This window comes from Notamacropus eugenii, chromosome 2 (assembly GCF_028372415.1).
Source record: "Notamacropus eugenii isolate mMacEug1 chromosome 2, mMacEug1.pri_v2, whole genome shotgun sequence".
Lineage (NCBI taxonomy): Eukaryota > Metazoa > Chordata > Mammalia > Diprotodontia > Macropodidae > Notamacropus > Notamacropus eugenii.
In genome coordinates, this window is record NC_092873.1 from 537,648,881 (window position 1) to 537,671,043 (window position 22,163).

At 43.4% G+C, this 22,163-nt stretch overlaps 1 protein-coding gene across 5 annotated transcripts in view; it reads left to right on the plus strand.

The window, feature by feature from the left end:
• ST6GALNAC3 (ST6 N-acetylgalactosaminide alpha-2,6-sialyltransferase 3) overlaps positions 1-22,163 on the plus strand; it is a 713,190-nt gene that overhangs the window by 446,460 nt on the left and 244,567 nt on the right. The gene's annotated exons all lie outside the window — the stretch shown is intronic.

The following is a 22,163-nucleotide window of genomic DNA, read 5'->3' on the forward strand; positions in this document are numbered from 1 at the left end:
CAGACACTGAAGTCTTTGCTCGAACTGAACTTCCAAGCACTCAAACCATGCTTCAGAGAGCACAACTCCAGTGGGCTGGCCACGTTGTTTGAATGCAAAATGTACATTTACCAAAAAGATTATTTTTTGGAGAACTTTCACAGGGCAAGCGATCACATGGTGATCAGAAGAGGTGATACCAGGACACTCTCAAGGTTTCTCTCAAGAACTTTGGAATTGATTGTGTGACATGGGAGACACTCGCACAGGACCTCTCAACATGGCATGCCCACATCAGAGAAGGTGCTGTGCTCTATGAGCAAAGCAGAGTCAAGACAGTTCAAAGGAAACATAGGATGCACAAATTTAGAGTATCTACCCCAAATGTTCACACTGACTCTCTGTGCCCAATCTGTGGTAGATCATTCTAAGCATGTATTGGTCTGATCAGCCACAGCTGGACACATTGAAACTTCACTTTATCATAGTGATGTCATTTTAGCCCTCTTCGAGAATGAAGGACAACAGCCAGCCATGATACTCTGGGTAAGCGACTTAATCTTTGTCTAACACCTCAGTAACCTCGTCTGTAAAATGGAGATAAAGATGGAATCCATCTCCCAGGGTTTATATTTATGAAGTTCTTTGCCATCTTTAAAACACTAGCGAATGTTAGCTATTGATTGTAGCAGCCGTAGGAACTGGAATTGCATAAGCTAAAACCTGACCCAGAATGGTCTAATATTGTTTTAAGTCAGGTTGTAGAATCCTGGAATATGTCATGAAAACATGGGTTGAGGAGGAGAAAATTAACGTTCATCAAGCTCCTCTTATGGGTCAGGCACCGTGTTAAGCACTTTATAAAGGTGGCATTTGATCTGCACAGCAACCCTGGGAGGTGAGTGTATTATAATCCTAATTTTATTTATTTTTATTTTTACAATATGTCATTTGATTTATATTACAAAAATACATTTGACTCAGAACCACAGAGTGCAGCCTTGAAGGGTCTCCTCCATCAAGGTATCTCTCGTGCCACAAAGTATTCCAGGGCACACAAAGCTCTAAGATGAATGGAACCACAGAGATAATTTTGTTCAGCGATCCTTCTCATATCAATGTTAAGTGAGTTGAAAACTGATAGTATAAAGCATATGCTAAAAAAATGTATATCCCAGCATAATGAGGCATGTCTTGTGCTAAATCCACCTTTCCCTGCTTGGAAAGGTCCCAGAAGCTGGTATTTTGTGGATGGTGGTATGCTGATTCATCAACATGACTAGGTTTCTTTAATTATTATCCCCATTTTACTGCTGAGGAAAGTGAGGCATGTAGAGGTTAAGGTATTTGACCAGGGTGTCATAGATAGCAAATATCTAAGGTTGAATTTGAGCTCTCTTTTTGACTCCAGGCCCGCAAGGTTTTTGGTAAAACTGAACATGTTTTGGGACTGTCATTAATTAGTAATGAGTCCCACAGATACAAGGGTTACAGGAATGAGCACTGGAAGACACATATGTGGGCTTCTAGTCCATCCGCCTCCTTTCACAGGAGAGGAAACTGAGGCCTGAACAGGGGTTATGGGTGGACTCTGCCAAGCTCAGTTTGGAAATCATTTCATCGAATTCCCAATCCCAACCTGCTGACTCATCACCAGTACCTTGCAGTTAGGGTCAACAAGCCCTTATTATGTGCCAGGTACCATGCTCAGTGCTGAGGATATAAAGAAAAAGAAAAATAAAGCAGGGAAAAACATACGATACCTCCAGGAGCTCATAGTATAGCATGGTATACAGACCAAAGCAAACATCTGTCTTCATACTAGATGTAAACAAGAGCAGTGGGAGGTGGTCTCCAAGGAAGGTGCCCAGGTTAAAGAGGCCTGGGAAAGACTTCCTACAGAAGAGGGGATAGAAGCCACTGGGGGCAAGAAGTCCTTGGTCTGGCCTTTGTATTCCTGATGCTTACACACAGTACCTGGCCCATAGGAAGCTCTAATAAAGCCTTGTACATGTGGTCAGGCCAGAAATGCAACAATTTAGTATGAAAAGTTCCACACTTAGCTCTTCTACCTCTTTATTACCACTCTGCCTGTATCAAATATTAGCAAAGTGCTTAGTGTAGATCCTGGCACATAATAGGTGCTTCACACATGCAGGTTTCCTTCCATTATTTCTCTTCTCTGGGCTTCAGCAGCCTTTTCTGTAAAATAACTGCTTGACCTGGTTGGCCTCTCAACTGTCCTCCAGTTTTAATCTGCCAATGAAACTGAAGTCACACAGCAAAGTCAAAACCACGAAACTGGAATAAATGGAGAGATTTAGACTAGTCCCTTTCCAAAAGTCAGGATTCCTCCCCCACCCACTGCCTCATTTTGCTGGAATGCAGGCTAGCAAAATTCTACTAGGTTTGACATGTGCATGTTTTTTTTATTTAGCTTTCAACATTCATTTCCACAAAATTTTGGGTTCCAAATTTTCTCCCCATTTCTCCCCTCCCCCACCCCAAAACACAGAGCATTCTAATTACCCCTATCACCAATCTGTCCTCTCTTCTAACATCCCTCCGTTCCATTATCCCCATCTTCTCTTTTGTCCTGAAGGGCAAGATAAATTTCTATACCGCATCACCTGTATTTCTTATTTTCTAGTTGCAAGAACAATACTCAACAGTTGTTCCTAAAGCTTTGAGTTCCAACTTCTCTTCATCCCTCACTCCCCATCCATTCTCTTTGGGAAGGCAAACAATTCAATATAGGCCATATCTGTGTAGTTTTGCATGACTTACGACTTCCATAATAGTCGTGTGGTGTAAGACAATATTTCCCTCCATCCTATGCTGCCCCCCATTTCTTCTATTCTCTCTTTTGATTCTATCCCTCCCCAAAATTGCTCCCTCCTTCCTCTGCCCTCCTTTCCGTTATCCCCCCCACACTGCTTATCCCCTTCTCCCCCACTTTCTTGTATTGTAAGATAGGTTTTCATACCAAAATGAGTGTGCATTTTATTCCTTCCTTTAGTTAAATGTAATGAGAGTAAGCTTCATGTTTTTTCTCTCACCTCTCCCCTTTTTCCCTCCACTGAAAAGTCTTTTACTTGCCTCTTTTATGAGAGATAATTTGCCCCACTATATTTCTCCCTTTCTCCTCCCAATATATTTCTCTCTCACTGCTTATTTTCATTATTTCAAGATATGATTCCATCCTATTCAATTCACCTTGTGCTGTGTGTGTGTGTGTGTGTGTGTGTGTGTGTGTGTGTGTGTGTAATCCCACCAACTACCCAGGTACTGAAAAAAGTTTCAAGAGTTACAAATATTGTCTTTCCATGTAGGATTGTAAACAGTTCAACTTTAGTAAGTCCCTTACGACTTCTCTTTGCTGTTTACCTTTTCATGCTTCTCTTCATTCTTGTGTTTGAAAGTCAAATTTTCTTTTCAGCTCTGGTCTTTTCATCAAGAAGGCTTGAAAGTCCTCTATTTCATTGAAAGACCATTTTTTTCCCCTGAAGTATTATACTCAGTTTTGCTGGGTAGGTGATTCTTGGTTTTAGTCCTAGTTCCTTTGACTTCTGGAATATCATATTCCATACCCTTCGATCCCTTAATGTAGAAGCTGCTAGATCTTGTGTTATCCTGATTGTATTTCCACAATACTTGAATTGTTTCTTTCTAACTGCTTGCAATATTTTCTCCTTGACCAGGGAACTCTGGAATTTGGCCACAATGTTTCTAGGAGTTTCTCTTTTTGGATCTCTTTCAGGAAGTCGTCGGTGGATTCTTTCAATATTTATTTTGCCCTCTGGTTCTAGAATCTCAGGGCAGTTTTCCTTGATAATTTCATGAAAGATGGTGTCTAGGCTCTTTTTTTGATCATGGCTTTCAGGTAGTCCCATAATTTTAAAATTGTCTCTCCTGGATCTGTTTTCCAGGTCAGTTGTTTTTCCAATGAGATATTTCACATTATCTTCCATTTTTTCATTCTTTTGGTTTTATTTTGTGATTTCTTGGTTTCTCATAAAGTCATTATCCTCTATCTGTTCCATTCAAATTTTGAAAGAACTATTTTCTTCAATGAGCTTTTGAAGCTCCTTTTCCATTTGGCTAATTCTGCTTTTTAAAGCATTCTTCTCCTCATTGGCTTTTTGAACCTTTTTTTCCAATTGAGTTAGCCTATTTTTCAAGGTGTTATTTTCTTCAGCATTTTTTTGGGTCTTCTTTAGCAAGGTATTGACCCATTTTTCATGCTTTTCCTGCATCTCTCTCATTTCTCTTCCCAGTTTTCCTCCACCTCTCTAACTTGATTTTCAAAATCCATTTTGAGCTCTTCCATGGCCTAAGCCCATTAAATATTTATTTTGGATGTGTGGGATACAGAAGCCTTGACTTCTGTGTCTTTCCCTGATGGTAAGCATTGTTCTTCCTCATCAGAAAGGATGGGAGAAGATATCTGTTCACCGAGAAAATAACCTTCTAAAGTCTTATTTTTTCCCCTTTTTTGGGCATTTTTCCCAACTAGTTACTTGAATTTTGGGTCCTTTGTCAAGAGTAGGATATACTCTGGGGATCTGTGAGATCTCAGTTCCTCCAAGATGGCATGATCAAGCGTGTACTGGTCTGGATGCTGAGAGGGGTGCCCAGAATCTTAGCAGTTACCTCACCACAGCCTCCTGGCCTCCAGTTCTGTCAAATCAGCACTGGGGGCTGATTTTCAGATAAACTGGATAGGCAGGGCCTCCATTCAGTGTGAGACAAAGATCAACTTGGCCAGGGCCTCCACACAGGGCTGAAGTAAGACTCAGCTCTTCAGTGCCCCCAAGGGTTTTTATGCTCCAACAATGGAGCGGTCAGTACGGGCTGCTGTGCAGCCTCTGTGGCCACTGCCTGCTGCCAGAGCTATGGGAAGGCCCTTCTCCCTTCCTGGCCAGCTGAAAATACCCCTTCACTGACCTTTGGTGCCTGTGGGTTGAGGGATCTGGGAACCACTGCTACTGGGACTAGGGATTCCATGACTGGAGATTCTGCCCCCAAAGGCTGTTCACGAGCTGTGCTGCACAGCCAAGGCTGGGCTGGGCTCCACTCCACACCCTGTGCAACAGACATTTCCTGTGGGTCTTTCAGGTCACCCTGGGCTTGAAATCTCCTCCACTTTGTTGTTCTCCACTTCTGCTGCTCCAGAATTTGTTGAGAGTCCCCCTCTACAGATATTTTATGGGCTGTGTGGGGGGACCCTGTGTATGTGTGTCTTTCTACTCTGCCATCTTAGCTCCGCCAACATGTGCATGTTTTAATGAAGGATCATGAATAACAAGCATCTACCTTGCCAGGGAAATGATTAGACTGACCTGCTTGCGTCTTCTAGCAATAGAAAGAATTTTCCCCCATAATATTATTCCAAGTCAAAGCTAAAGACTTTGAAACGACTCCCCTAGAATGTGTCCCTCCCCCTAAGTAAGCAGTCTCCCTAGAGCTCAGGGAAGTAGCTTTCTGAGTTGCTTTCCAGTTCTGACAACTCTGATGGTTTCCTGGTTAATTGGCTTAATTATTTCCACATAATGGTTCACATCCATCCAGGATCCCAGAAAATCTCGATCTATAACAAATCTCCCTGCATCATGACGCATGCACCTTCTGAAGTGTTCAGTGGGGACTTTGAAATGCAAAACCATCTTGTCCATTCCTGAGAACATCTCAGCAGGACCAAGCACTTTGGCAAAACTTTAGTCACCAACTAGTTGCCAACTTTCTCTGTGCCATTCTGGAATTTCCTGAGCCTCTAAAATGCAGACTGACTATAAGAGCCAGAGTTAGAAGCATATCCAGGTGGGGCATACGTAGATGTGCATCTGGGGGAGAGGCAGCCATTCACAGAGCATGGGGGTAAGGGGATGTCAGAGAGGGACATTATTACAATGGGGCTTCAGGAAAGGCAGTCTGGGGGACGATGAGGAGGTAGGAGTCAGGAAGAGGGGTAAAAAGGAGAAGAAAGTGCCCCCACTGGAGGCTGGGGCCCTGAGGTAAAGCCCAGCTTGTATGGCTAGTTATACATTCCTGATAATGATCCAACAGAGGCCACATACCTCAGTAGTTAAATAGTCCCCCACTGGAAGAAAAGGGTGATAACTCCTCAAAAAAGACCTTGAACATTCATTGGAGGATCACATTTTGGAAGCTTAAGACTGACAAGAGACTCCATCCCAGAGAAAGAGAGCTCCCTCCACGTTTCCATGGAAATGCCCGTAATTGAAATGCCTTGATGGAACCAGGCTGCATAAATCTTGCTACTCCAGGCCTCTCATTACTATTTTTATCTATCCCCAGTTCAGCAAGTATCCTTTAATTGCCACAAATAGCAGAGATAGGTTCTTAATCAAAAAAGTACCCTAATTGCACCAAAGTTATCTTAATATTAGGAAGCTGCCCTATTTCTAAACGAATCTGGGGTATCTTTTGGTTATAATTACTTTGTAATGAGAGCAGTGTGCCAAAAGGCATGGAGGACCAGGATATGCAAGGCCTGGGTCTAAGGTGTGCTCTGACACCCCTGCCTGACCCCTCCTGGCCCCAGGCAGCCCTAAGATCCAAACTTCCAGACCAGTTGCCTTTTGCATAGTATTGTGATGGAAGTGAATTTCCCTGCTGGGACTTATCCATAGGGATGAAATCACAGGTGTGGGCCCAAAACAAACCAACCCAAAGCACCAATTATAAAGTTTGGATGAGTCTGTCTGTGGGGTCACAAATCTTCTCATGGAAGATTCCATCCACTAAGGTACAGTCTCTAGCGGGGATCATACCTGCCTATTTTTAGGGACTGCCTTCATGATGGCGTGTGGCCAGAAGGCATTCATAATCATACAGCCAAGCTGGTCATGAGCCTCCCAGCAGTGAATGAGGCCAGGATTATGATGCAGGCAGATTGAAAGTCATATACACACATATGTAGCCAAACATATATATATGTATGTAGAAATAACAGTAATGGCAATGATTGGTGATGATCGTGATGAGGTTTGCAAAGCACTTTACAAGACTTGCCAACGTTTACATGACTAGTCTTCCAGGGATTATATGCACAGACTTGTATACAAACACACAGACACATATATATTGTGTAGATACACACAGTAATAATAATAAACAGCCATCATCTATCTAACGCTTACTATGTGCAGGCACTGTGCTTAGGACTATACAATTTTTATCTTATTTGATTCCTGCCACAAGGCTGAAAGTTGAGTGCTACTCTTATCCTTGTTTTACTGAGAAGGAAACGGAGGCAAACAGAGGTTAAGTGACTTGCCCAGGGTCACACAGCTAGTAAGTGTCAGTATCCATATCTGAACTCAGGTCTTCCTGACTCCAGGCTCAGCACTCTCTCTACTGTGCCTTGTACAGCTCTAGGTCTATACATTCCTATAGATGCTTATATTCCATTTCTGATCCATATGGGGAGCCTTCCTAGCTTTTGAGAACTTGCCAAGCCTTCTGTCCCCCTGGTATCAGACTTGGAGACCCTGGAGTCTCCCTGCATTCTGTGGCACAAAGGCTTTAAGTGGTGGATACATAGAATTATAAATTCACCACCCATAGCATTGTCATTTTCCTCCAGGACCAGAGCAGGGTGAGGGCAGAGTCTTATTCTTCATTTGTTATTGACTCCTGTCTTCCAGGGCCAGAAATTTTTACCCACCTTGGGCAAAGGGGAGGAATGAAGCCCCTGCATGCTGGGAAGGGCATTTATTGAATGTTCCCAGAGACCTGCCACTGTCCCCGTTCTGAAAGCCTGAATTCCCAGCCTGAGCAGCTTTGACTACTTTGCTTTGATAGATGTTCAGCGGTTTCCCTCAGGAAACTTTTCTGTTGTCTGATCTTACAATCCAGCGGCCCTTTCTGATTTCTAACCTCAGTATATTCTCTGATAAACAGTGTTCTTTGGGCTCCCATTAGAGTAAAATCGAGTCTCTTCTTTTTGTTTCCTGGAGAGGAAGCTGCAAAATTACACAGCCTAATATTGATTATTCAGTTTCAGTTAGATCCCCTTTTAAAATCCCCTGAGTTATTTTAAGTGAATAACTCTATCAATGCAGCTGATTACCTAAGTATTTCAGAGTTGAGTTTTCCTAAAAGTCTTTTAAAAATCCACATCCAATAACCCACATTTTATGGTGCTGTAAGGTTCTTCAGCTATTTGCTTCACACTAACCCTGTGAAATAAGGGAGAAAGAGGGGGTGAAAAGGATGAAGGCAAAGAGCCTTTCCATTTGGAAGAGGAAAGAGGACCCACAGCCTCCCTCTTTCACATCTGCTTGGCCTGGGTCCCTCACTAAGTCGCTCACTCCTCCCAGCCACTTAAGGGCCCCCAAAGCTCAGTTCTAAGAATCCTTGGCTATGAGTAGAGAAGGGAAAGAGAGAGAAATCCCCCCACCCAAGATTTGGGTTCCAAGTAGCCTTCTTCACTAAGGGGCCCTTGAGTTGTGGCAGACCACTTCAGCCAGCCGATGGTCGGCTGCCTTCAAATGCCACCAAGTTTCCTCTAGGACTTCTAACCACAGCTCATAAAAAGGTGGCAGAAGACTAACTCTGACTTGTTACTGTTCAGTCCTGCCTGACTTTTTGTGCTCCCACAGACTATGGCACACCAATGCCATCCATGGCATTTTCTTAGTAGAGATACTGGAGTTGGTCATTTCCTTCTCCGGCTCATTTTAGACCTCAGGAAACTGAGGCATACAGGGTTAAGCAACTGTCCAAGGTCACACAGCTGGTCAGTGTCTGAGGATGGATTCGAACTCATTGACATGAATCTTTCTAACTCCTGATATGGTGCTGTATCCATCTTGGGAGCTGTGATAATTGTATTCTTTGCTGTTGTATACCTGGGGTCTGTCATAGTGCCTGGCCTGTGGTAGGAGAATAATGAATATGTCAGTGGATTGTAACAGGGAGAGCATAGCAGATCAAGTCTTAGGTGGGGGTGATTGCTGATCCCTGGAATAATCCTATCTCACCACAGCCCACCTTCTCCATCTCTTTCTGGCGGGAGTAGGGGTTGGTTGGGGATAAAATGTGTCCAGATAAGTGAATACATCTAATGTAGACAAAATAATGATGAGTCCTGAAGGACTAGCAAGTGGAGGATGAAGGAAGTAGACTTTGAGAACATCCTTGAGAGAAGTATCTGGGGTTCCAAAAATGGAGTTGAGAAGTGAGGACTCCCTTGGTTTGGATCCAAAGGGATGAGCAATGCAATGTCTTGCGTGGGGGAGTCATGAGCTGCCAAATTTGCCCAAAATGTCAAGGCCTGAGAAGGAGTATTGGCCAGTGGATTGAAAGATCTGGTGGAGATGGATGGGGAAGGACTTTGAATGGTCTCTTCTCCAACAGGCCTCAGGGAGCAAAGGAAGAAGGTGGCCACACTGCTGCTTTGAGAATCACATTTTATGGTATGCAAATGATTGAATTAGAGAGTCCAGGCAGAGAGACCAATTAAGAGGCTGGTGTAATAGTCTAGGTTGAATGATTTTAGGCTTTTTTGTGAGATGAAGTTCTTTGACAATCTGGCGAAGCCTATAGACCCCTTCTTAGGATAATGTTTTAAATGAATAAAATAAAATATGTAAGATTACAAAGCAAATCCACTATACTGAAAGACAAGTTATCAAAATGTTAATAAAACAAGTTCATGGTCCCCAGGTTAAGCCTTTCTGTTGTAGATGAAAGAACCTGGATTTAGGTTGTTCTGTGTGAATAGAAAACCCTGGACCCAGGAGAGATGTCAGGGAGGCATATTGGCTTAGGCTTGGTAACTGGAAGAGTCAAGAGGATATGGATATGGATATGGATATGAAACTGAGCAGCTAGAAGAATGATTGTGCTCTTTGTAGAATAGTAAAGAGAAAGGTAAGGTTAGGAAGAGAAAGATTGAGTTATGTTCTCATTGTGTAGAATTTCAGATTCCTATGGCACTGCTATACGCAGCTAGATAGTGCCATGGATAGAGCGCCAGGCTTGGAATCAGGAAGACCTGAGTTCAAATTTGACGTGACACTTACTAGCTGTGTGACCCTGGACAAGTCAATTCACTCTGTTTACCTCCTTTTCCTTTTATGTAAAATGAGCTGGAGAAGGAAATGACAATCACTCCAGTATCTGTGACAAGAAAGCTCCAAATGGGATCATAAAGAGCCTGGAATGACTGAGCAGCCGCATGGCCTATCTAAGAAATGCTGTCCCAGAGCCAGATGATGCGGGATTGGAACTCAGGAGAAAGATGAGAGTGGCCTGCAATTTTCCAGTGATCAGATGGTTAGCATTTGTTAGAATCAGAACTCAAACTCTTTTCTTTCTCTCTCCAAGGATGGCCTCTACTGATTACATTCTGCACCTCTCTCAACATTTGGCTGAAAAAATAGGTTTGGAGTTTGGGTAAAACTCATATTTGTTTTTGGTGAGGAAACATACAAAAGACCAAGTAACAAAACTAAACAAAACCATTTCATGAGGATATTTGTCTAATAACTGTGGCTTAAATTCTGCCTTATTGAAATAAAAATAACAAAAATAAAAACAAAATTTTGGCTTATTAGAAACAGTAGGTGTTCCTGAGAAGTCATGCATTGTTGCTGCAATGACTCCCCATGGCCTTCCCTCCTCTTCTGGGTTTAGGGGTGCTTAGATTTTGGGGGATTCTTGATGGGGGCTGGTGGGAAAGGACTTACTACTGCCCAGAACTTCAGGCTTCCTCCTTTGGCTTCTCCTCCTTCTTCCAGCAAGACTTAGACTTTACCCCTGGGTCCCTTGACTCCGATGCATTAGCTCTTCTCCTTAATCTTCTCCTTTATAGCCAGGCCTCTTCATCACTTCCCAACCACTGCCACTCTTGTGGCCTCCCCTTTCTTGCCTCTTTTTATGTTGTCTTTGGCCTTTAGACTGTAAGATCCTTGAGGAGAGGTGCTGGGCTTGCTTTCCTGTCTTTGTATCCCTAATGCTTATCACAGAGCCAGGCATGTTTGAGTTCTTAATAAAGGTGCTTCTGTTCACTCCTTCACTTAGCATTCACTCTAAACCTGCATCCATGGTCCTTCCATCCTTTATGCTTGCTTGTACTTATGTATAACCTTCACACAGTGCCTGGCACATAGTCAGTGCTTAATAAGAGCTTTTTCATTCACTTACTCACTTATTAATCTACATAACTGTTGGAGGCATCCATCCATCTTCACTTTCCCACTTTACTTCTTATGGTAGATCCATTTCTGGAAAATACCTCTGAGAGTCTGTGATGCACTTAGAAGGAGATCTGCTAACCAGGAGGAGGGCACGGTCTTTCTGATAGCTATTAATAGCTCTAGAATGAGCTAAGATCTCCTCCTTACCCATATGGATAGCTCTCAATATTGATAGTTGCATGGCCACGTCTTTTGAAGACTGACTTTACAATAATATTGATGGAATATTTGTGTGCTTTATAGCAGTTTCATCTGCTGATCCTTGTTGAGTTGGGGATGGGACATTTGACAAGGTGATAAGTTGTGTGCCAGTTCTTGTACCCTCTCCTTTAATAAGTATACGAAGCACAATGTCCTTGAGCTGTTTCTAGTTTGCAGAATGAGATCAAAGCGTCCCTCATGGTACCATGTCTCAAGTGGTAGTAGAGAGAAGCTGCCATTGGGTTTCTGAGTAAAGCCTGGCATTGACATGGTGGGCACTGGGAAGGGGAGGGATCACCAGGCTGCCTGTGGAAGAGTGAACTAACTGGCTGAGGCCAGACAAAGGGCAGGGCAAAGCTCCTTGCTATTGGCAGCAAGATCTAGCCCATCAGTGGCCACCGAGTTTCCAGTCTGGGTGAGATAGGGAGACCCAGTCTCAAACAACAACAAAACAAACAAATTCCAAAATGTGTGACAGTATATGTGAGACATTGTAGACAGTTTAATCTCCTCTAACCTTTCTAGAGTTTTTTTTTTTAATTGGTGTTCAATCAAATATGACGCCTTTGTTTTGGTTTGGTTTGGTTTGGTTTGGTTTTGACGAAGATACTGAAGTGGTTTGCCATTTCCTTCCCCAGCTCATTTTACAGATGAGGAAACTAAGGTAAATAGGGTTAAGTGACTTTCCCAGGGTCACACAGCTAGTAAGTATCTGAGGCAGGGTTTGAACTCAGGAAGATGAGTTTTCCCAACTCCAGGCCCAGGGCTCTATGCCCTATGGCACCACCTAACTGCCTTCTAGGGTTTGGTATGATGGTAATTAGAAACTTGATTTTCACCAGCTTCAATATTTCCTACCTTCTAGACTACACAATCCAACAAAATAGAGACATTATAGCCACACAACTCCTATAATTCATTGATTTTTGTCAGGCCTAGAGGCCTAAGGGCTACCCGGGTCTTACCTTACCTATCGCAGGTCTTCGGCTGGCCAAACCAGATAAACGTATGAGAGAAGAGACTTTCCAGAGTCGAACAAGGGTTAGGCTTTATTCAGGGTCTTGGTCAGGGGGAATTCTTCCTGAGGAGAGAGGAATCTCCCAAGGAGGCAAAGATCTTACAGTAAGAGAATGGAAGTGGAAGAGGGGAGAGGGGAGAGGGGAGAGGGGCCTTCTGTCCTCTAAGGGCCCCTCAGCGCTAAGAGCGCCTTCAGGCTTTCCTGACCCTACTTAAGCTCTCCCGCCGCATAGTTTGCACCTGAATACCGTGCCTGTTAGACAACAATAGGTGTGCTCAGACCCCAGGTCAATCTCGAGGGCAGGATGCTCTCTCCCAGCACGTTTCCCACGAGAAGAGGCAGAAATGCACGAGATAGCCTGGTCTCACACCTCAATTCCCCGCTGTTTCCTGGGGGGCCTCATGAGAACTCTAAGGTTTAGAAGTCTTCACCTTTTGCCTGCCCGAGACTGTCCACATGGAACTGAGCTTACACCCCCAACAGATTTTGCTACATAAACTATTCAAAGTAAATTTGAATCTGGAATATGGGTATCTTGATAGATTCAACCAAGTACAAACATATTAGGACAGGGAGAAAAAAATGTGGAGATTTTCTTTGTGTTGCTGGTTATGGTTTCTTTGTTTTCATTTGTGCCCCTGAAATGAAGAAGTAAGAAAGCTTTGCCAACATCAGATGAGAGAGGAATGCAATGAAAAGATAGGTTTGTTCAGCCTGAATGGTTAACAGAAAGTTGAATTCATAGCATTGTATGTGTATACGTATGTATGTGCATTTGTTCACGTGTGTGTGTATGAGTATGTGTGAATATGTGTGTGCATATGTGTGTGTGTGTGTGTGTGTGTGTGTGTGTGTATGAGAACATTTGCAGTGTACAGAGAAGTACCGATCAAGGGCAATCTCACAGCAGTATAGTTGAGCACCTGGCTCTGACTTGTGTTCCATCTCATTCAACATCCCATTGTCCTCCTGGACACCAGTAGCTCCAGAGCATCCTTGTTCCCTCTATAGCTTTTTTCGTGTATTTGTCATCCATTAATTTAGCTAAGCCTTTTCTGAATCTCCTCATTAGTGGCTAGGTACATATAATCAACTCCCAATTCCCCAGCTGTAGAATCACCAGAGCGACTGTCTAATCCCAGGCTCATTTGCATTTCCTACCTGTCTCTTCTATTCGCTACCAGTTGATATGTTTATAAGGGATTGCAAATTAATTTTCATATTGCTATAAGCAAAACATAATCAGGAAGGTAAGTAGAAAGAACAAAAACCCATAACTATGGTGGAGCAATGGAGGTTTTGTCCCCAGGATGCCAAATTTAGAGGACACTGACAGCATCTGACATTATTTAGCAGAGTAGAGCCCACAGCACAGTTAGCGGAAGGATTTGTTTCAATAGGATGCTACTAGACTCTCGTACCTAGAGGATGGGCCAGGGGAAAGGGCTGAGGTCCTCCCCTATTACACCCTGATCCACTTGTGGAGTGAAGATTTCCCAGTAGCAAAGTCAGGCTTCTGTCCTGCTCCCCCTCTCCTAGAGGCAGCAATTCTATTTATACCTCTCTCACGCTCTCCCCCTCCAAGTCCCGCCATAAGTTTTTCTTAGTGCCACTTGTCCCTTGGTAGTTTCTTCAGAAGCAACAAAATTTATAATAACAAACAATGATGATAATAATGAGAATTCCAAGAATTCTCTGGAAAGGAGCACTGGATTTGCTTCCAGAGGGCCTGGGTTTGCCCTTGAACAAACACCTTCATTTCTTTGGACCTAAGGTCCTTCACCTACAAGTTCCTATCACTGGAATGGATCCCGGAAGTCCATTTGGAATCTAAACCTAGGACTCTATGAGTCCAGGTCTTTCTCTTCCCCATTCCAAGCCAGTCACAGAATCAGAAACTGAATTCAGCAGCTGGAAGGTGCCTCACCCACACTCTTCAGTATGGCAGACCTGACAAAGGTTTGTGTTAGCTTTTTCCTCTTAGGAAAGCTTTCATTGCTAGAAGTGTTTCCTGACATCAAGCTTAAGCTGAGATCTTTGCACCTTCCCACCCTCCACTGTCCTGCCTCCTTCCCTAATACTCCTAGTTTTGACCTATGGGACCAACAGAACAAACCTTTCCCTTGACATGACAACCTTTCAGATTCTTGAATACAGCCTTCAGGTGCCCCCCGCCTCCACCAGATCTTCCATTGTCCAGGTTAAGCATGCCCAAATCTTTCATGTGGTCTCCTATGTCATAGATCCAAGAACCTTCTTCATCCTGGTTGGTGTCTTCTGGACATGCTTCATCTTATAAATAGCCTTCTTAAATTGCAGTGCCCAGAACTGAAGGCACTGTTTCAGTTTAGGTTTGATGAAGGCAGAGTATCGTAGGACTATAACCATGTTTCTCTTGGTGAAGCCTAAACTTATATTAATTGTTGTTAGGGGTTTTTGTGGGTGGGGGAGGGGGCTGGCATATCCCACTGCTGACTTGTACTAAGCTTTCAGTTCACTTTTTCACTAGAACAAATGCTATCCCTCCATACCTGCCCCATGTGAGACTTGTAGAGTTCACTTTTTCACCCAAGAGCAAGGCTGGAAGTGGATCCCTATTGAATTTCATCTTGAGCCTGTCAGGATTATTTCAGATTCTGACTCTGCCATCCCCCATGGTAGCTGTCTCTTCTTCATACCAGCTGCAATTTGATGAGTCTACACACCATCCCTGACTTTATTTGAATAACTGATAAACATGTTAAGTAAGAACAGTCATAGTGGAACAGAAGCAAACAGCCTCATGATGAAATCCCCACTGGAGAGCTCCAGCCCATGAGGGATGACTTTGTGATGGGATGTTCTGAATCTGAGTTTCCCTGATTGTCTTCTGCTGCCTCACTCTCCATCTTCTCTACCTTTGTACTTCTTTTCTGAAATATGTCATCCCAGTGTTGTAAGCAAAGATGCAGAAATCCAGGTCCCTTTCTCTGGGACCATCTCCCCCTTCTTAACCAAATGTTTACTTTCCTAAAAGATTTATTTTATCTTCTGCATTCCTTGCCTATTGTAGGCAATAGTGAGGAAAATACAGCCTGTCCCCACTGTGAGCTTTAGTTTCTTGCCCAATGCCTCAAAATTATCCATATATTTTTAAGGTTTTTTTCTCAGATGGTCATTTATGCCCAAAGGAATCACTAGAAGTGGGTAGATGTTATCTTTTTGACAAATCTTATAAGGTTTTCTGTTGTGTCTTGGATATAAGAAGTCAAGAATCTTTCTATTGTTGTTATCAGGTTGAGAAAGAATTGCCTCCCCATCCCTGGGCAAGGAATCACTGACTACTGTTACCCTTTCTATTTCCTGTCCCTTGATAGGTGATCTCTCATCTGATAGCCTCTGTGGGTCTACTACTTTATTTTTGGGAGGCCAAGAAGTTTCTTGGTCAGAAACTTCAACTCTCTCCTTTTACAGAAGATCTTCAAGTCAGTTTAATTTTGTTTCAATTATCAAGCCTTTTTCTCTCTCTCACATCCTCCCCCCTTCCCAACTGGAGGAAAAAAATACAACATCTTTGTATCAAATTAGCATAGTTTGACTCATACTGGCTAAGCCCTGAATGGTATCTCATCCTGCCTATCTGTGCATCCCCCTGTTAGGAAATGGGCAACATTTCTCATCACCATCCCATGGAATCATGGTTGATATTGTGTTAATGAGAATCTCAGCTGCCCATAGGTTTGTCTTGCTCTCCCTCACCCCAAGATCCCCCGTTTCCTCCCCTTCCTCCTGTGTATAATACTCTCCTATTCTCCTTCATCTCCACAAAGGTGAAGGCTTGTCTCCACCTTAATCCTCCTTTTGCTTTCCCCATTGAAGTCATGACTCTGTTTTCTCTCATAACCCTTTATTTTCCTTAGCCTCTTGGAGTGTGCAAAAGCATTCTTTTGTCCCCTCAACTTCTCCTCCAGGAGATGGACTAGCTTCCACTGAGATTACAGTGGACAGTCACTCAGCTGTGACAGAAAAGCCAAACATAATACGTTCCAGGTCAGTCACTCCCAATTCCCCTGTTCTCTATTATGGTTGAGATTTTCAGCTTTGGTTCTTGAAATTGCTTGTGAGTGTTTATACCTCAACTCAAAACACTTGGTCTAAAGTTTATCCCTTCTTAATAACATGAAAAGCCCCACTCAAAATTCTGTTCTTGTTTCAACAATGGTCATAGTCCCAGTCTGTCCACTTTTCCTGCAGCTGGTTACCAGCTCCTATGTTTCACCCATCTGCCCCACCCACCAGTTCACTCTATCAATTTGCTTATCCCCCAGATTGGGCCATTTCCTCTCTTATTTCTCCTACGTTGTTCTGCCAACTACCTTCTCCTTCCTGAGCCCACCTCTATAAATCCTTTTTTCTTTAATCTTCCTAAACCTCTTTAATCCTTTTCTACCCATAATTATCCTCAATTCTGCTTTTCTTACAACTTGGAAATAGCATCTGGGCCAGTGCTTGGGGCTGTGGATTGTTCTTCCAGTAATCTACTGTTTATCACAATTGTGCCAAATTCCTTCTTCTCCAATTCAAACTCTGACCTACTTCTCTAGTATAAATCCCTTCAGATCATCTAAATGGTTTTGTTATTATCCTTCAACTCAAATTCTCTTGTCTCCCATCCCTCCTCCAACAACCTCCTCAGGGAAGCTGCAGGCTCTCTCTCTCTCTCTCTCTCTCTCTCTCTCTCTCTCTCTCTCTCTCTCTCTCTCTCTCTCTCTCGGTGGTTTTATACACACACACACACACACATACACACACACAAATATCTATTTATCTAATCTTTTGCCTTATCTATATTACTGCTCTCCTTCATTGGTGTGAATAATGAAGAGTCGTCTGTATCTATCTGCTTTATTCAGCACACTTCCATGCAGGATGCAATAAGAATGAGCTAGGGTTGTACTATGAAGTACCCAGGACAGCTCCTGGCAGTGGGAATGTGAAATGATGGTGTTGGTTATTAGTGGGAAGCTGAGAAAAGAGAAGGTAATGCCTACAGGTCATTGTCATGCCAGGCAGAGTATTCCTCTTACCCTTCTACCTGTGTCCAACAGTAAAAGTACCAGTTTCTTTGAAATGGAAGCAGAACTGCTGTTATCTGCAAAGAATCCACCCAACCATAGACCTTGCTTTGTGTAATCCTCCTATCTTTTTGACTCTACATTCAATTTTCTCCTTCCTGAAGCTTACTTGTACCCCATCCATAAATTTATATTTCCATAACCAAGCTAAGCTGACTTAAAAATGCCGGCAGAGACTATGCAACTATTCCTTCCTCCTAGAATCAGCCAGAAGGTTTCTGAACTCTGTCCACCTGTTTTTAAATGTAGGACCAGTGAAGGTGATTCAAAATAACCCATCCAACATTTAAGAGCTTTCTCTTACTGGCTTCTGCAATATACATTTTCACTCTCAAGCAGCTGATGTGTCATCATGTATTCTTCAAGATTGTGTTTTTCCTCAAAGTTTCCATTTCATCAGCCTTGAAAACTATCCCCTGCAGCAGGGGAATCAATGTGGGCTCTGGAGTCAGAACAGCCTCCATTGCTAGAACTTCTCTGTGTGGGGATGGCGAGTTGTTGTGTCTCCCTTTCCTCATCTGCAAAAGGGGGGGATTAGAGTAGGTGGTTATTTGGATCTTTCCAGCTCTGATCCCCATGGCTTCTGTGGTTTTACAGTAGCAATCCTAATGAATGTCACTTTTGATCATAAAAATCAAATAGCATAATGAATGTTATGTCTTAGCCAAATCAGCTCCCTTAGAATCTGAGATCTAGGGCTTAAAGGGTCATCAGATGAGGTTTAGCTCTGCCCTTTACTTCACAGAGAAGGAAATCAAGACCCAAGGCAGCAAAGTCACCAGCCCAGCATCACCCAGGGAGTAAGAATCAAGGCTGGAATTTGAGCCTATGCCCTTGGACTCTTCCTTCTTACACCAGGACAGTCACTGCTTCTACTGAAGCTTGAGGTGAATGGGCAGCAGGTGGCAAGGGCTTCATCTGTGTAGACCTTGGTTATGTCAGATTGGACTCGATTATGAGGAGATGAAGCTCATTTCTGGTGGCCAGAACTTCTTCACTTTAAGTGCTGACCAGGGCAGCGGAGATAATAATAGCTGACATTTGCATCAGGATTTAAGGTTTGCAAAGTGTTCTACATTCATGGCCATAGTGAGTCTGGTGACTTTGCACAGCCCTCCCTCACTTAAATCCAATTCACTTGCATGTCATGGCATTACCTCCAGATGTCGGGGTCCTATTTGAGAAGGAAGGACAAAGAGCAATGCCAATCTTATTCTAACCCTGTGAGGTAGTGCTACAAATGGTTTTATGCCCATTTTACAGATGATTAAACTCAGTCTGAGAAAGGTTAGATGACTCCTCCATGGTTGCACAGCTAGTAAGGGACAGAAGCAGCTCTTCCTGACTCCTCATCCCTTGACTACATTCACCCTTTGAATAGCTCCTTGCTCTCCAGAACAAGAGGAATCTCCAGACTTTGAGGCCACTGAACAGTAACTTTCCACCACCAAAAAAGAGAAGCAACTGAGGCCAAGCATTACAAGAGAATGACTCTGATCTGGTTCTTCCAGAAGCTGGGATGTCACTGCTCACTCTAGCCTCTCCCTCCATCAATGGAATCCCCAGTTCTCTTTGATCTAAGGAGGAGGAGATGGGGCTGAGGATGGTATGTTGCCTTCACGTGAAATTTGCAATGCACTCTACAGGTTATCTGTTTGAACCTCACAGCAACTCTATCATTATTATCCTCATTTACAAAGGAGGAAACTGAGGCTGGCAGCAGTTAAGGGACTTGCCCAGCCCATTAACAGTTATCAGAAGCATGATTAGAGCTTGTTTCCTAACCCTCTCTACATTGTGTCACCACCAGTCAGATATGGCTTCTTAAGTGGCTGTGGCCCCAAATAGTTTTCCTCATGATTCCAAGCCATTGATGAGTCTTCCTGGAGTGGGTTTAGCTGGGCCCTAGGTGACAGACCTATAGTGTCCTGCTAGCATGACCTTTGGTGTTTTTCCAACTTGTTAGAAGTGTCAAGGACTCAGACTTTGCTACCATGACTTTTGAAGGTCTAGAGACCTTCTCATTAGGTCAGGGGTGGACTCTAGTATGGATAAATAGAAAGGAAAGCTCTTTAGATTGGCTTCTTTTCTTGACACAGTTGGAGAATTCCAGAGAGCTCAGGATCTCTGTGGAGTGAGACCCCCTTCTGCTATACCAGATGGCAGCAGGGATGGGCAAGGGTTCTTACTCGTCTTCTCACTCCCCCAAGAAGACCACTATGTGTAGCAGTAGAGCTTTTTGCACAGTAGGAAACACCTTGTCCATCCATTCATGCATGAGTTAATCCATTCTTGAGAGTAAGAGATACAAATGAGAGCCATCCAGCTATTCAGCTGGAAGCAAAACCCCACTCCTCTCCAAACGTATCTAACATCCAACATTCCCATATGTGGGGGAAAAAGATTTATCAATGTTAGCATTCCTGGCATTTTTTTAGCAATGGCAGAGGGAGAGAGGGAGAGAGATAGGGAGAGAGAGAGAGAGAGAGAGAGAGAGAGAGAGAGAGAGAGAGAGAGAGAGAGAGAGAGGAAGAGAGAGAGAGGGAGAGAGAGAGAGAGAAAGGAGGAGGAGAAAGAGGAGGAGGAGGCACTTGTAGTTTTACTCTTGCATCTCAAAGAACTAAGACCTACCCAAGAAGGGAATCAAACTCATTAATGCCTGTCCAGGTATATATCCTGATTTGTCTGTTTGTTCTATTCTGGTAGGATGCTCCAAAATGTACCGAAAAGTTTTGAATATAGCATGGAAAAAGCTGGCATATTGACTAATTGAGTATTTCAAAAATGTAGATACTAGGTATCCAGTTCTCTCTCCATATAAATTTCCAGTCCATGAACCAGGATCAAATGCTTCAGTTAAACAGAATCATCGATGACTCAGAGAAGCCTGGAAGGAAGAGTTGGTGTTCCTGCAGAGAATGGGGCTGAAGTCCTTTCTCAACTGAAATCCAACATTCTTGGTTGATCTTTCCACCTCTGGTCTCTCCCCTCTCTAATCTACCTCACACACAGATGTCCAACTGATATTTCTAAAGTACAAGATGAACCATGCATGTCACTCCTGGTCAAGAAAGTGACCTTACTCCCTGTTTCTGCTACAATAAAGCATGTCTTCCCCTATTTGGGATTTTTGACTATCCTCACACTCTCAATGTTCCCACTTAGCTGGCTGACATTCTGTTTTGCCTGTGGGGCATCCATAGGTCTCCAACTTCTGTGCCTTGGCACAGACCATCCCTCCCACCTTGAATGTTCTCCTTCCTTTTCTCAGAACCTAGGAACCTTTTGCTCCCATCAATTTTCCACTTCCTTATTCCTTCTGACCAGCATCCTGCTCTTTTGTTTTCTTCTACATAAAGGATTGGCAGGCCCACTGGTCTGCTTCAGTACTTGAAGGTTATTTTTGAAGCACCTTTTTAAGGGGAGGTTCATTTTAATGGAATCAAAGCCTTATGTTAGCCAGGAAGCATAGATTCTTTTGTAGAGATTAGTTGGACTGATGAATGCCCATTATCACACCAGTCACATAGCAGAAAGCCAAACCCTGAGGGAGCAGCGAGAGCAAGAACATCAGGAGATCATGGAACCTGTGCACGGGTCACCCCTTACCCTTCTGGCCTGGGCTGGCCTCTAGTATTTCCAGTTACATCTTCTGGAGCTATCTTCCAAAACATTGGTTTATTTTCCTTCAGTTTCTCCTTGGTAATGCCCCTGCTCATTTGTGTTTAGACAATATAATGGCCAGATAAACTGCGGAGAGTGGGTCTGCGTGGCTTTGGGGAAGTTGCTTAGTGCCTTTAACGACTTGAAACAAGATTCATCCTTGTAACAAAACATTCTTTCAGTGAGAACTAATGGTTGGGGTTCATGGAAAACCACAGTCTCTAAGATAAGTGTCCCAGGGAAGAGAGGGAAGACTTGACTTCGAATCTTGCTTCAGTCACTTGCTAGCTGTGTGACCCTGGGCTGGTCATGTAACTCTTGTCTGCTTCAGTTTCCTTATCTGTAAAATGGTGAAAATAACAGCCCCTCCCTCTTAGGGTTGTTGTGAGGATCAGATGAGATAATATTTGTAAAACACTTGGCAAACTTGAAATATATATATATGTATATACACACACATACACATATATGCGTGTGTGTATGTATGTGTATATATACATAAATCTTAGTGATTAGTACTAACAGCAGCAACAGTAGTAACCATGGCAATAGTAGAAGTGGGGGTGACAGTAGTAATAGGGCAATGAGGAGGCCATGGACAGGACACAGATGATACAACAGGGACTATATTGAGGATACAAGGCCATACATCTTTTTGGGAATCCACAGAGAAGAAAGTCACCTTCCCTTCTAAGGGGTGAGATACCATGTTAATAAATAGGGAAGCAGATAGGAAGTGTTCTGTGAGGGGAAAGGCCCCCGCAGACCGTGGGACTGGGGTTGAACCTCAAGGGTGACCCCAAGCCCTGGATTTTTTTTCCTCCTTTGTCCCTCTGACCTTTGACTCTTCATGCCCAGCAATCTTCAGCTCGTGTGGATGGACTCTGGAAACTAAATCTCTCTATTTGGGAGATGAAAAGCTGCATCCCTTGGGACCCTCAGGGATCATCATCTCTCAAA